Source organism: Dermacentor andersoni, chromosome 5, assembly GCF_023375885.2.
Source record: "Dermacentor andersoni chromosome 5, qqDerAnde1_hic_scaffold, whole genome shotgun sequence".
Taxonomy (NCBI): Eukaryota; Metazoa; Arthropoda; class Arachnida; order Ixodida; family Ixodidae; genus Dermacentor; species Dermacentor andersoni.
In genome coordinates this window covers 92,113,180-92,127,508 of record NC_092818.1, presented here as the reverse complement: position 1 = coordinate 92,127,508, position 14,329 = coordinate 92,113,180, and the positions used below count along the sequence as shown (strand labels likewise).

General features: G+C 42.2%; 1 non-coding gene across 1 annotated transcript; it reads left to right on the top strand.

The window, feature by feature from the left end:
- Window positions 1-11,300: 11,300 nt before the first annotated feature.
- On the top strand, window positions 11,301-11,441 carry LOC126532547 (U4 spliceosomal RNA). Its single transcript, XR_007599817.2, has one exon. It is a non-coding gene; the product is annotated as a U4 spliceosomal RNA (small nuclear RNA).
- The last annotated feature ends 2,888 nt before the right edge of the window (window positions 11,442-14,329 follow it).

Here is a 14,329-nt window from a genome sequence, read left to right as displayed (position 1 = left end):
CTGGGTGCCGTCCGGAAGAACGTCATAGTCGAGGTCACTCTCTCGCCTAAGTACTTTGTAAAGGCCGAAGTACCGACTAAGAAGTGTCTCCGAAAGGCCTTTACGGCGGATGGGGGTCCGAACTAACATTTGGTCACCTGGTCACTTGGTCACCCTAACACGGTTGGTAGTCAACTTCTCGGTAGCGAAGGTTGTACTGTCACACATGAATACACTGGTGTTCACGCGAGCAAGTGGGCGTCCTTCCTCGACACGCTGCACGCTATAATCGGTGTCTTCATCAAGACTTTCACAATTGTCATATCGTAATATTGCTTCTAACATAGTCTGACCTTTACGACCATAAACAAGAGAAAACGGCTTGAAGCGTGTTGTTATATTCGTAGTTTATTTTGTACACCTCGTCCTGTCTTATGCTGTGCATCCCTTACAAAAAATTGTGGAAAGGTTATTGAAATTTCATTGCTCAACATCAACTAATGGCATTAAAAGGACATAGGGAATTGTTGAAACATTATTGAGGAAGTTGTTGACAAGTATTGATATCGGCGCGCGACATTTTGTCGAAACATCATTGAGGCCTTTCAATTTGAAATACCATTGGTGTATTGTTGAAACTAAGATGTATTTCAATGTTGAAAACACATTAAAGCATAGTTTAAGATGTGACTCTCAAAATTGAAAGACCATTTAAGTATTATTGAAATATGCTGTTTGTCAACATTGAAAGCCCATTGAAGCATTGTTGAAGATGTGTTGAGTGTCAACATTGAAAGTACTTTGAGGCATTGTTGCCGATGTGTTTAGTCTCAATATTGAAAGTCCGTTGAATATTGCTGGAGCTGTATTGAACGTCAGTACTCAAATTATAATGAAAGCCCATTGTGCCCCCAGTGTGTATGTAACAGTGTTTAAAACTGCACGTTTACAATACTACTGAGCCATGCTGTGTTGCATACAATTATCTTTGATGTCACATTGATAAGTTTGCTGTGAGAGGATAGGGGTAAATTTAAATACAGGCGCTTCTGTATTGCATGCCTCGGTGACCCTGTGCTCAAAAGCATGCGCCGGTAATAAACAATATCGTAAAGCTGCTGGCGGTACCGTTATGCCAGTTTTTCAATTGCCAAAGTGAATGGTCCTTCACGAAATGGAGAGTGCTGAACTGATGCAGACAAAAACCATTTTTCTAGGTGAAGTATTTATTTGTAACCAAACATCTGTATAAATGTACAACCATTTGTAGTTTGAGAACATCAGAAACTTCTTAAAAACTATTGCAAGGTACAAACTTCCTGCAACTTGACACCATAGCAAAATTGAATACTTACATATGTAGTCTGTGGGGCCCTCAAGTAAACACATTTTCCAAAATAAATGAATCTTAAAAAATAAATGCCTGAATATATATATGAACAAGCAGACAGACATGGCAGTAAATAAGAACACTCAAAAAGGTACTTGCTTTCTTTATTAGGTAGCCAGTGGTACCACAACCATGGCACGATCCGCTTGAGCCCACACCAGCCACTGAGACGCTGATATACAGGGTGGTTATCTTTAAGTTTTATGGAATTTATTAAAGACTGGCTGTTGCAGCTAACATAATTCTAGATACAGAGTGCCAGACATTACTTGTATGAGAAATCAAGACACATTCAGCTAATTAACAAAACTCACTTCCTAAATAATTTCTTACGAATTGTAGCCGGTAATTTTACAAGGTGTATGCACTTAGAATGACACCAGTGACGAGACACATGCCATCAAACTGGCCCTAAAGATGCAGTGTTGTTCCACTTACTTTTTTTAACAAAACGCTCTGCTATGCATTGTACCACAAGATTAACAGGAATACCCATGCACTTCGTCTCATATTTATGGAAAAATATCAAATCTGGTGTCATCCTGGAAATTAATTTCAAGTGCTTACGTCTTTCAAAGTCACTGGCTACAATTTGTAAACTACAATATGTGCCGTAATGTTATAAGTGAATTAGTAAATTTGTGAGAATCAATTGAATGTGTTTCCATTTCTTGTGCAAGCAATGCCCCCTCTGAATAATCCAGCTCAAGAACAAGACTTATGCTACCTGACACAGGCAACTTTGAAAAAAAAATCTGTAAAACCCAAAAAGGATCACTGTACAATCGTTACTTGTTGGTTGAATGGTGCGTGCCAATTTTAGTAAACGTTATTTACTCTTGAAACATGACAGTCGCAATAAGTGATGCCACAGAATCAGTTTATTATGCTGCATTGCTTGTTGCATGATCCTGTTGTGTTTTCGGCGATAACGTTCCTGCGCAGGTCATTCCATATCAAGCGACTTATTCAAATTGACTACTTCAGATTTTTACATAAAAAAGAACAGCCATTAGTGACCTGCTGGAAGACTTTAAAAATTATTCCTCGTTTGACTTCCGTTTCAATTTTGTTCAGTGCCACAAGATATTACAAAAAATTCACAAAAATTTTGTTTGATGCAAACATGAAAAGTACATCATTGCCATGACCGGAGAGCGTTCGTTGCACTTTAAATTTAAGCCAACTTATACTTATTAAATCTTACTCATATATTTGAGATAACAAAATAAACCATTTTTGCAATGTTATGTAAAGTGCAGTTTTTACTAAACAGAACTACTCTTAGAATGGCACAGATGCATTTGCAGGTGTGTCATTTCATGCCGAATCGACCGGCGTTTTTTCAACACCACAGATGTAGCTGAAAACATTGCCACATATTTACTGGAGTTCAAAACTCTTTCCCCGCTTTTATTTTTTGCCAAAAATGTAGCATTGTGGTTAAATTATTTTTCCTGCTCAGTTGAGCTAGAGGACATCAATCAACTTTTGTTTTGAAATGCACATTGCATGGATCGAGGCCTTCAAGTGGTGTGCATGGAAATACGGTGAAGTGACAGGACTGGCAAATTAGCCAATTTTTCAAATACTTGAATACTTCCGAGTGCTTTTGGCACCGACAAAAGTGAGTAAAATTGCAATGCGTTTTTTTTTTCGTAACGAAAATTTAGAAGACAGAAATTAAATACAGAATGGTAGCCCAGGTGACATAGTATAGCAGAAAAATATTTGAAGCTCTGAAGGTTCAGCCAATGACCTGTAATGAAACTGAAAATTCTAATCTTTTGCCAGAAGGTTCATGTTCAAGGTAAAAACAACTTTGGTGGCCGGCCAATAAATATACGTGACACAGTATTAGATAGCTCTACATGTCTGCAATGCAAGCGTGCAGTTAAAATAGAAACCATTATTTTTAAATGTGAAAAATTCTTTTTTGAATTTTTGTCAGCGCTGGCTTTTCTCCGATGTGTGCGCAAGCTTGCTGGCCGGAAATGCCGACAACAAAGCTGGTTTCGTCTGCAACACAGATGACAGAAGCGGTGTTGGGGTCTGAATTTTATTGCCAGGAGACGCACGCTCTAACACAACAAGGCTTGTGCTTGGTGTCGGGCGGGTAAACCATACAGCCATTGCACATAAAATATTAATACGTGTTAAATTCGTGCGGGAGTCTTGCAGTGTTAAAAGATATGTTTTATGGAGTTTATGAAAAGAAATATTTGCTATTACGTAGCCAGTGAATCCAGAACGAGTGCTAATATTGTTAGCGCAAAGCATTCTAAAGGACATGTCGCACTGCAATGCAATATATCAACATGCAATGCGACATACAAGGAGCAGGACACTTTGTGCTCTGCTCCTTGGAACCCAATGACGATGCAAGCAGAAAAAACCTTCATAATTATAACTGAAAACCTACACGAGTATGAACAAATTCTTGTGGTGTTTTGTGTTTCCACTGTTTGAGAACCGGAACATGCTCATCTATAAAAGTCATATGTGCCGTGTTCAGTCTGGTGTGGTCAAATGTCATTGGCGACCCCTTTTAGAGTTCATGTTAAAAAATATGAGTCGAGACTGCGGCACTTGACGTCACCTGTCTTCGTATTGATAAAAAAGGGCAGTCACAGTTTGTTGACTAGCTTATGTGGCTAATAATATAAACAATCTCTCCTTGCTAGATGACAAGGCTTCATGTATTTATGCTGTATGCGTGATCAACAAATGAACATTAAAAAAATAAGTTATCGCACTTAAAGAATAACACCTCTTCGTAACTCGTCACGTTCATAGCAGACATGTAGGGCTACGTAATGATGGGTCACATATACATTTACGTCGGACACCAAAGAGATTTTTTTTACTTTCAACACGAAACTTCTTGCGAAAAATTTGAAGTTTTCAGTTTTTTAGGTGATCAACTGAACCTCCAAGGCTTCAAATATTTTAGTTATTCTAAGTCAACGAGGTTGTGATTCTATATTTATTTTGTGCCTTCTGTATTTCCCTACGTACGAAGAAAAAAAATCATACTTTGCAATTCTGCTAGTCACACCACTTCATTCTCTTGACATGAACACCATCTGAATATCTGGATCATACAATTTACCTTTGAAAGGAAACGTGCATCATTGCCTTCTAGCTTAGCTGGGAAGAACGATCAATTTTTGCCAGAATTCTAGAAATTTTTTTCCAAAAAAAGTAAGTAAGCAGAAAGAGTTCGGAGCTTCAACATACATATCAAAATTTTTCCAACTACATCTGGGACGGTGAAAAAGATGCTGATTGTTTGCCGTGGTTTCATACATACTTAGGTGTATGTATGAAAGCAATTCTTTTCAAAAAAATTTCTCATTGTACGTACTTTGGCATATCAAGCAAACTTGAAATGGTTTGCCATAATGGAACAGTTCTTGACCCTGGGTGGTTTGTCATGAAATGACTGAATATACTTTAAAAATGTAATAATAACAAAATACTATCCTTGCTGGAACTATATCTAAAACTAACATAAAGGTGTAGTGAAATATAACAAAGCACAACATTTATATGCTGGATTGAGCCATAACGTGGGCTATTCTGGAAACTAGCATGATTAACATAAATAAATTTACCATAAGTATGTCAAGGCATAAAAATGCACAAATCTCAACGCTCGTTCGAGAAATCCAAATTGGGCTTTTAATGAGACTAACATATACATAAACGACATAAAAATGTGAAGAGTTACAAAATCACAACACTTGTATTTTGGTTTGGGCTGTCCTGTAGGGGGCCTCTTCGCGGTAGCAGCCGTGAACGGGGAGACAACTCCTTGACCCTCGCGGCCTCCTTCAGGGCAGAGACCCCAGCAACAAAACAGGGTAGGCAGGAAAGTTCATGTCGTTACCGACTCGCAACAGGCCTGCCGTAACTTTAACAACGGACGAACACCGCTGCTGGCGGCTAAGATTCTAGGCCAAAGGCTTCAAGAACCCCATCAATTCACGTGGACGCCGGGCCACGCGGGTCTGGAGGGGAACGAAAGGGTGAATGCCTTAGCTCGAGCGCTAATCAATCGTCTCATCAATCACCACCCTTTACCTTCGTGCCCCTGCCATCCAATTACTGCGACCGACTCGAGATCCAGCGACTCAACCGCCGGATTTATCCTCCCTCTCACAGAAAGCTTTGCACTGAAGAGGCAGTAGCTGTCAGACTTATTCAGACCAACACATTCCCAAACCTACACAGATACAGCAAAATGTACCCACATACATCGCGACATCTGCCCCTGGTGCGGCGACACACGCCCTACACTCTTTCACATATTGTGGGGAAACCTCAACACTTAAAGACGCCTAGCACGTCATTTGAGCGGTGGGTAGTACAGCTGACAGGCGATACCCTGGCGGGACAAGAAGCTCTCGTCCAGCAAATACGTCGAGCATCCATGGCCAGTGGAGTCCTGGAATGAGGACACCACCCACTCGATCTCTAGAGCAACGACCTCGATGGTTCAAATAAATGTTTTCTCTCTCGCTCTCCCGTTGAGCTGTCCAGCTTGCGCTCTTCAGAGGCTTTTGGTCCCATGCGAGAAGTGAGGCCGGAGTGTTCTTCACATAGGGCATGTTCGTACAAGAAAATTTGCAACACGATAAGCCTGCAAGAACAACAAAAAGCCAGAACAAGTTTTCAAAAGCAACTTCCACTTACAAGACTGTGGCGTACAATATGCGCTTATTATAATGAAATTGATCTATGTATTTGTCTTGCTTTATTCCAACTTTCCGCAGGTACAGCTTCAGAGCATGACCATTTAAATTTATTCAAAGTGGCACAGGACTCCAATAAGTGTCCAATGCAGAAAAGGGCAAAGAGGAACAACACACTGTAGCGAAATAACGTTATGAGTATCCTCAATGTCGCAGATGTGAACTTTGCTTGCATAGAAACAAAATGGTGACAAAAACACGATGTAATTCATGAAGAAACCCAAACTACTGACAACTAAAATTATTTCTTGTAACTTTCACAATTAAAATTTGCAGCACTTCACTGTGCTTTTCCATGCTCCAAATACAATACTGTCATGTCACTAGAATTGAGTGTGGCTTCATTTGAAGTTATGTTTCACGAGTTTACATACAATTGGAGTGCACTTCTCGCCTTACAATGGTTTGGGACTCTCTAATTTAAACAAAACACCGCTTACAGCGAAGTGTGTCTTCTGCCTGAACGACTGAAGGACTGTTATAATGAGGATTCCCTGTAGCTGTGCACCAAGCTGGTTACGAAGACACATGCAGAATGTGACAGATGCGAAGAAATGCTCCGTCTTCTATTAGCCATACGCCAGGGGACTGACTTATTTCAACCTTTGAGGTTCACTGCCTTACATCTGTGGCGGCGACGGAACATTTTGAAAAAATGCGCCTTTTCAGAACAAAGTGTTGCCTAGCATCACACTGGAGGTGCTGCGACATTCTGGGGTTTCTAGAAAACATTATTGTGCTGTCGCCCCTTGGGTTTCTCCAAAACTGATTTTTCACTCAGCTCCTGGGTGACTGTCATTGCAGTAGTTTGGGAGTGCTGCCACTTCACCTAGTTTACTATAAAACAAGTTTTAGTAAGTCTCATTACACAAAAAAATGTGCTGCTTTATCCTGCATAGACGAATAAAACGTATAAACCTGGAAATGCTAAAAAGGTTTTGTCACTTTATTGTCACCTAGAAAATCGTTTACCCGTTCCTTTCATGAAAAGTCACTCTGAAGAACTTAATTATGCAATAAGAATCTTAGGGATGTGTGAATAGTGATTTTGAGACCGAACATAATAAAGCTAGAAGCGAATCCAATAATGGATAGCTTCTGAATAATGAACAGCTGATATCACATTGTAGAATGATTTTCACATCCTAGTATTCTTAAAGTTTCCAAGTTTCTGTCATTTCATACTATGTTAAGAAGAACTGTTTATTAAGGGGAGACGCTCCTCGATATAACTTCTTTATTACTTGTATTTGACGTTTCAAAATTCAATCAAGTATAGAATTTTCTATGCAGATTTCAAATATGACACTACTTCTTGTGTAGCTGTTATAGAGTTACGTGATGCACAATGACAAAATATAGTAATCTTTATGGACACATTTTTATGTAATAATCTTTCAGAGAACGCATTGTACTGTAGTTTATTTTGCTCTTTGTAGATCGCAAAGTGCCGATATCCAGCGAAACAGTGCGTACAATTACTGAAACTGCAAAAGAATTAGAACATTTCAACAAATTTTTTCTCTAAATTCTCTTAAATATAACCATGTACTTTCGCAACTTACTGCTCGGAGATAATGCAATTTCAAGTAGATATTAGCGCTGCACATATCTTCAAGAGTATGTATGCCAAATTTCGTTAGTTAGTATTAGGTTATTTTCATGTGATTGTGAATAAAATTATTTGAGGTGTTCTATGTTTTTATAGTTCCAGTAATTGTACACGCTGTTTGAATAGATACCAGCACTTTGCGGTCTACAAAGAGCTAAATAAGCTACAGCACAAAGCGTTTTGCGAAAATTTATTACACAATAAAGTACCCGCAAACTCACTCTATTTTGCCATTGAGTAGGATTTGACTCGAGAACTATAGCAACTACACAGAAACTAATGACATATTTGAAATCTGATTGAAATGCTGTATAAGTGGGTGGATTTTCAAATCTCTTGTAGAAATATTCAAGAAATGTTTCTTCGAGGAGCGTCTCCCCTCAAAAGCACAAATGGAGCAGCAAAAAGTTTCCTCACATGCACATGACTCTTTAGTGAGCATGCATGATTGCTGTAGAGCCTCTAATGTAGACTTGCTTTAGACTCGCTTTATTATAACCTATAGTTCGACATTGTATCCGTGGTTGATATGCAGTTGAACCTTGTTATACCGAAATCGCACTCAATACGAAAATAGCTTCGTTGCATTCTGTTCGTGGTAAGCATACACAAAAAAATATGATTACGTATATATATATATATATATATATATATATATATATATATATATATATATGAAGTTGATACAGCGATGGGCTCGGGCAAAGGGTCTCCTGTGAATTTAGACAGTCTTTTAAGGAGGCCTACCATGCATTTTTCTAGCCACCGGATTTGCTTTGGATATATTTTCAGCTGACGTAATGTACGTAATGAATTACATGTAACTATAGTTACTTGTAATAACGTTTTTTCGTAACCTTGAATGAATCACAATTTGATTGACTGATTATGCTGTTTTATTTCGGGTAGAGGTATGAAAATTAAGGCACGCAACTATTCAGGCTTTAGGCTCTGAATACCAATGAAAAGAAAGCCTAAGAAAATCGAGTTTGCATTAGTAGTGTACGTGTCACTGTAACCACAAACCAGGCACTGAAATCGGGGGGCTCCGCATCTCGACGCCACATACTATTCGACGATCCCCTTGCAGCGCGCACGTCTGGCACATGCAGTGCTGGAAGGCACCACTCAATCGCCAGTCACAATCTGGAAGAGTAAAAATAAGTTTTCATCATCGTGAGCATCATCATGAAGTAAGCAGCGCGAAAAGCAGTTGTTGTTCTCCTGAATGATGATGATGATGATGATGATGATGATGATGGTGATGTCCTTGATGAGTTTGGCGCTTACCCACTCAAGGGGATGGGCCATGAGTCGGGCAGAGAGAGAGAGAGAGAAAACTTTTATTGTCAAGGTTGAGTGGAGTTTTCTTTCCCAGAGGTGTGGGCTAGCGTGGCGTCTGCTTCGCCGCGACGCTATCAGCCCATTCCGCCAACTGTATCTTGTTTTGCGGGTTGGAAGTTTTCGTCTTCATCTCCCACTCTTCGTGTGATGGAGCTGGCCTAAAGAGTTCTCTCGGGGGAGGGTTCTTTTGGCATCCCCACAAGATGTGATCTTGGTCCGCCAGGGGGCAGCTACAATGTTTGCAGTTTGGTGGATATTCACCGCCGGTCATTGCAGCTAGTCTTTTTGGACTAAGTACAGACCTAGTCTGTACTCTCCTGAGGTTAGTGGCCTGTATTCTTGTCAGTGTCTCGTGCGGGGATAGATATATTCGCCTCGATTCGCGGTAATAAAGGGTCATTTCGTTAAAGGTGTGGGTACCTTCATGTCGGTCAACCCCGTTGGGCAAGCCCACCTCCCGGTTACTAGCTGCTCGGGCGGCTAGGTGGGCGGCCTCATTGCCAGGGTTGCCCGCATGAGCGGGTACCCACACCAACTTCAATTGATTGAGTTCTTTGTTGATGATTCTGAATGCTCGAGGGGAAATGAAACCCGAGGTGTAGTTACGAATCGCTGTTTTCGAGTCGGATATAATAATCTTGGTGCCCGGGATGGAGGTGCCCATGGCGATGCAGACTTTGCTTATGTGTTCAAGAAATGAGTGGCTGTGGCGCATCCCCATACAAGAAAGAAGACGCAGTGCAACATCCACGTCCTCTTGTACTGTTCTTGCGCTGTTTTCTTCGTGATGACCGCTCACGAATTAACTAGCTCACTTTTGCGTTCTACATTAGCAGCAGCAGCAGCAGCAGCACAGGCCGGCAGGATTTTCTTTCCTATTTCTCTTGCTGAGCAGCGCATTTCCAGAGGCGGTTGTGAGGCGTCATCTGTGCTGGCATGTAGAGTCGATCAGGTCTCTGTGAGGAAGTGCATAGTATTTCACTTGCATCGTAAGTTTTCTTAGCGGTGTACATCCGCAGCGTCATACTTTTGATCCCCCGGCGCCGCAATTCGTTGCTCCACACCAGAGATCGCGGGGGCCCACGCTTGCGCTTTGGAATAGTGATCGTTTCTTTGCAGGTCGTTGTTGTTGACACCGAGTGGTCATGGCACATAAGCCCGGTAGGGGGCTTACCACGAATCGGGGGGTTAAATTAAGTGGATAAAGAATAAAAGGGCATTAACAATTGGAATGTTGGAACTACATAAAAATTATTTCGTTTTGTGTGAGGGAAAAAGTAAAGTACGGTATCCTTAAGTGGCCCGATTCTCTCGTATTATTCTTTGTATATGATTATGTCAATACTGACCTAAACCATGAATGGTACGTTTTAAGGGACGATGTACTCTTTCTCGCAAACATGTAGTCTTAATGCAACGCTTGATTGTGATAGATTAAGGCGATAATCAAATTAAAATATAATCAGTGCAAAATTTCTGGTCATCTTATGGTCGGTCATGAGATTATACTCTCACGTATACACAAAGTAATCTTGCTTAGTTCATATCAGACCATAGGCTGAATCACCCTTGGGATTTAGCTGCCTATGCAGGTCTACCCTATTGCCGGGATTTCATTAAAGGCGGGAAAGATGGGCACAAACGTATTATCTAAAAGGAACTTGATGAGTTGGTTATTTCATCTTAAGTGATCATTATTTAGAAGAACAATATGCTCTGATTGGAGAGTAGGCAATGCAATTTTTGAGGGGTGTGTAGCGGGTTTGCTAATATACATTGGTATGAACTTATTATGAAGCTTGCGTCATGTTACGCAAGGCATATGTAATGCTCTGATCGGCAGCGCTGTTCAGCGCAACAAGTAACTCGCTTCGGCGAAGACCATGCCTGCTGCTTGCTAAAGTGGTATCACCTCCTTGCCCCCCCCCAAAAAAAGGAGGGGGGAGGAGATCTGAAGGAGGGGAAGAAGCCGCGTAGTAAGTCTTACCTCGTAGCTTCCGGATTGTATACAAATTAAATACGTTTTTCATCAGGTTTCGTAACGTTTTGAGAAGTAAGACAAAATGTTTTTGAGATAAACGTGAAAAAGAGTTTCCATCTAAGAATAATTTTTCTGTCCTAGTAGTTAAATAATTATGTGTTTTAGAGGTTCATCGTGCAGCAGTGCAATTACTTAGGGCGAAAAGAATCGTGTTTGTGCACGACATGTGTTTGTGTCAGCTTTGCGCAGAGGCGGTGTCGTACCCTGTGAATTTCAACTGAGGGGCGACTATTGCTAGTTGAAAACTTATACCAATACCCCGCGGGGACGACATGTAATACCGTCGGCCGTGGCAATTTTCGGGCGGCCCTAACGGGCCACGGAGCTGAATACAAAGGCAGAGCCAGTTGCAAGTGTTTATCTATCCGTGACTATATATATATATATAGTGAATGTTAATGAGCCTTCTCCCGAGGCCAATAAGCGATAGCGCACATTACGTTTCCGGCAGTCCTGGACAGTCTCCCTGCGATCATGATGGCAGATGATCTCATTGTCGTATATAGCAATCGGCAAAAAATGGCCACTGCCGGCTGCTTCTTTGTGAGGCATCCTCCTCGTCTATGGAGCACAAGGCTCGACGTCGCAATAAATCTGATTATCATAGTCTTTCCTGTAACGCTTAAGGCGGGCACCGTTCCGTGTACCAAGTGTTACGGCTCGCTACTTCAAGGAAAGCAAAGTGTGTTGCATGACTCACGTCTGGTATGTTTGGGCATGGCGTGGCACCCGTCCGCAGACGTCAACTGCCACCCCCCTTGTGTAGGTTTCGGTTGTGTTACGTGTCGCCCAGGGGAAAAGACTACCGTCCACTAACAAGGGACCTGATGTAGAGGGACGTGACGTGGTTCCCACTGACGCCATGTGCCAGAGGTGCATTCCCCGTGCTCCGAAAGAATGTGTCCCTCACCTTGAGGCTGGAAAACCCTTCGCCCACCAAGGGAGGCACCCAGCAACACCGCCTATTACAAGTGCTGCGCCCTGCCTGCCCAGAGAGACCGGGATGGCCACCAGGAACGCCTCCTGCCACCAGCGAAGGAACGACCTCCTCACCCACGGTAAAGGCGGGGCTGACTTACATACCGCAGGAGAGTGACGCCTTAACTCCTAGTTGGAGACAATGGCCCAGCCGAACTAAGGAATGTACGTAGCTTAGCCTCTGTGGTGGGCAATGCCTCCTAGGGATCTAGGTACCTTTTAGGGGCTTCAAAGCTATGTAAGCGGCTCACTTGTGAATAAGTTTGCAAAAGCTGCGTTTCGTCCCCGCCTGGTCTCCGGACGCCCTTGGCCAGGGAATCTACCACGTCGTAACCTCGGACGACAAGCGGGAGGTTCGAGGATTCGACGTCGCAACATGTATAGGTTAGAAGTTCTTCCTTTATTTAAGTCATTTTTATCTTCCCCTAGTCTACTATTGCACTGAAAGAGCGGCGGATGTTAGCCTCAGTTTAAAGATGGATGTGTGCTGGATCGACACCACGATAAGGGAACGCGAGAAATATCAGAGGCGTATTTTATTAACAAATTTGGAGACGGATGCGTTAGTCAACCGTCAGTGGTTTTACACGATAAAGAGTTCGCGCTTTTGAGCCTATGCCAACCTTAATCTTGTTTGGTTTTACTGCTGGTTAACCTTCCGATGTGACTAGTGTTGCAATCCTTCTTCCTTCGTCCGTTTTTTGTTCTTTTTTCTGCACTTCAATGCTTCGCGCTGCAGAAATTTTACACCATAGACCTAAACCAACTGGCCCACATTGCTATTCTTACTATACACCCGGCATTGCGGTGACCACTGCCAAATGACTCTCTGATGCGTCCCGCAGTGTTCTGATAATTCGAGAAATCCTTAGCGGATGCTGTAATTTCCGAGAGATAAAAGAACAGTGTCTACGAATGGTGAGAATTAAACCGCGAAAACGACAATACGAAAGTGTGAACAGAACGATGAAAGCGGCTGATGAAAAATATCAAGATCAGAGAAATAAATATTATGCAAGTTTTGGATTGTATACGCAGCAGAATGATAGCTGCAAAAAAAAAAATAATAATAGTAATAATAATAATAATAATAAGTTTATTCGATGTCCCTGCGAGCGATCAAACTACACATTTCTTTTTTAAGCAATTAGCACGTTGGCGTTGTATCAGGCCCCTTCTGTGCTGGCCCCGAGGCAACTGATTTCCCGAGGCATACAGAGACAGAAATAATGCGGCTATATGTCACTTTTGGCAGGATATAAAAGGAACAAAAATATTTTAACTTTAAAATATTCAGGCCCGCTCTGTGCGCTCCGATTGTAAAGCTAGGGCCACTATTTAATGCAGTCAACGTTTGGCAGTAGGTTGGAGGCAGGTTGGCGGGAAGAGCCGAGTCTGATATTCGCGCCAGCTCTCTTAACGGCGAGTCCTTTACGTGCTGGCGGGTTCTATTCAACAATCGTTGAACTTTTCAAAATTTTTCTTGTCTCTCGAGAGCGCAGGAACAGTGACAGCTGGGAAGAAGGTCTTTATGAGTTTGTCGCGTTCCGTACCCTGGCGCTGCGTACACACATTTTAAAGCGGAGGGGAGGTTGGGGAAATTGGGGTGGGGAGTCGGGACATGCGGACATACCCTCTGGATCCGCGCATGGCCATGGGTATGAAAGCAGTGCATGACGTTTGAGGCGCAGAGGGAGCTGCTATGCACATGTAAACGAAATACTATAATACAAGTTTATTTAGACTACGAACACTAAGTTACAGAATAGACGCCACGCTTCTACACTTTTTGTCCCAATGGCGCATATCCACTCTAGGGGATCGGCCAAGAATGGGAACGTGCCTATACTTAGTGACGCGCGCCCAGTGGGCCAAGATATAGGGGTACGCCAACGATAACTAAAAGTTATATTAAAAGCAATACGTCTCATTCAAACTGGCTCAGCGGTTGCCAAGTGCGAGAATTTCCGCTTTTTTTTTTTGTACGGTTATCAAGTTCGTCAGGTTGCTTGTTTTCGGGGGCAATCGATGCTCTCGATTATTTCCACGCCTCCTTCCGGCCCTGTAGCAGGTACATGGTGCACACTTGTGGGCTGATACGCTAGCAGGCATTCCGCTTTTTCATCGCATACACAACTCTGTCATATATAGAACTGCCCTGTTTGTTTAATGAAATAGGCTTTTATCGTGCAGCGCAATTAGCGGACGAAGTATACGCTCGGTGCTGG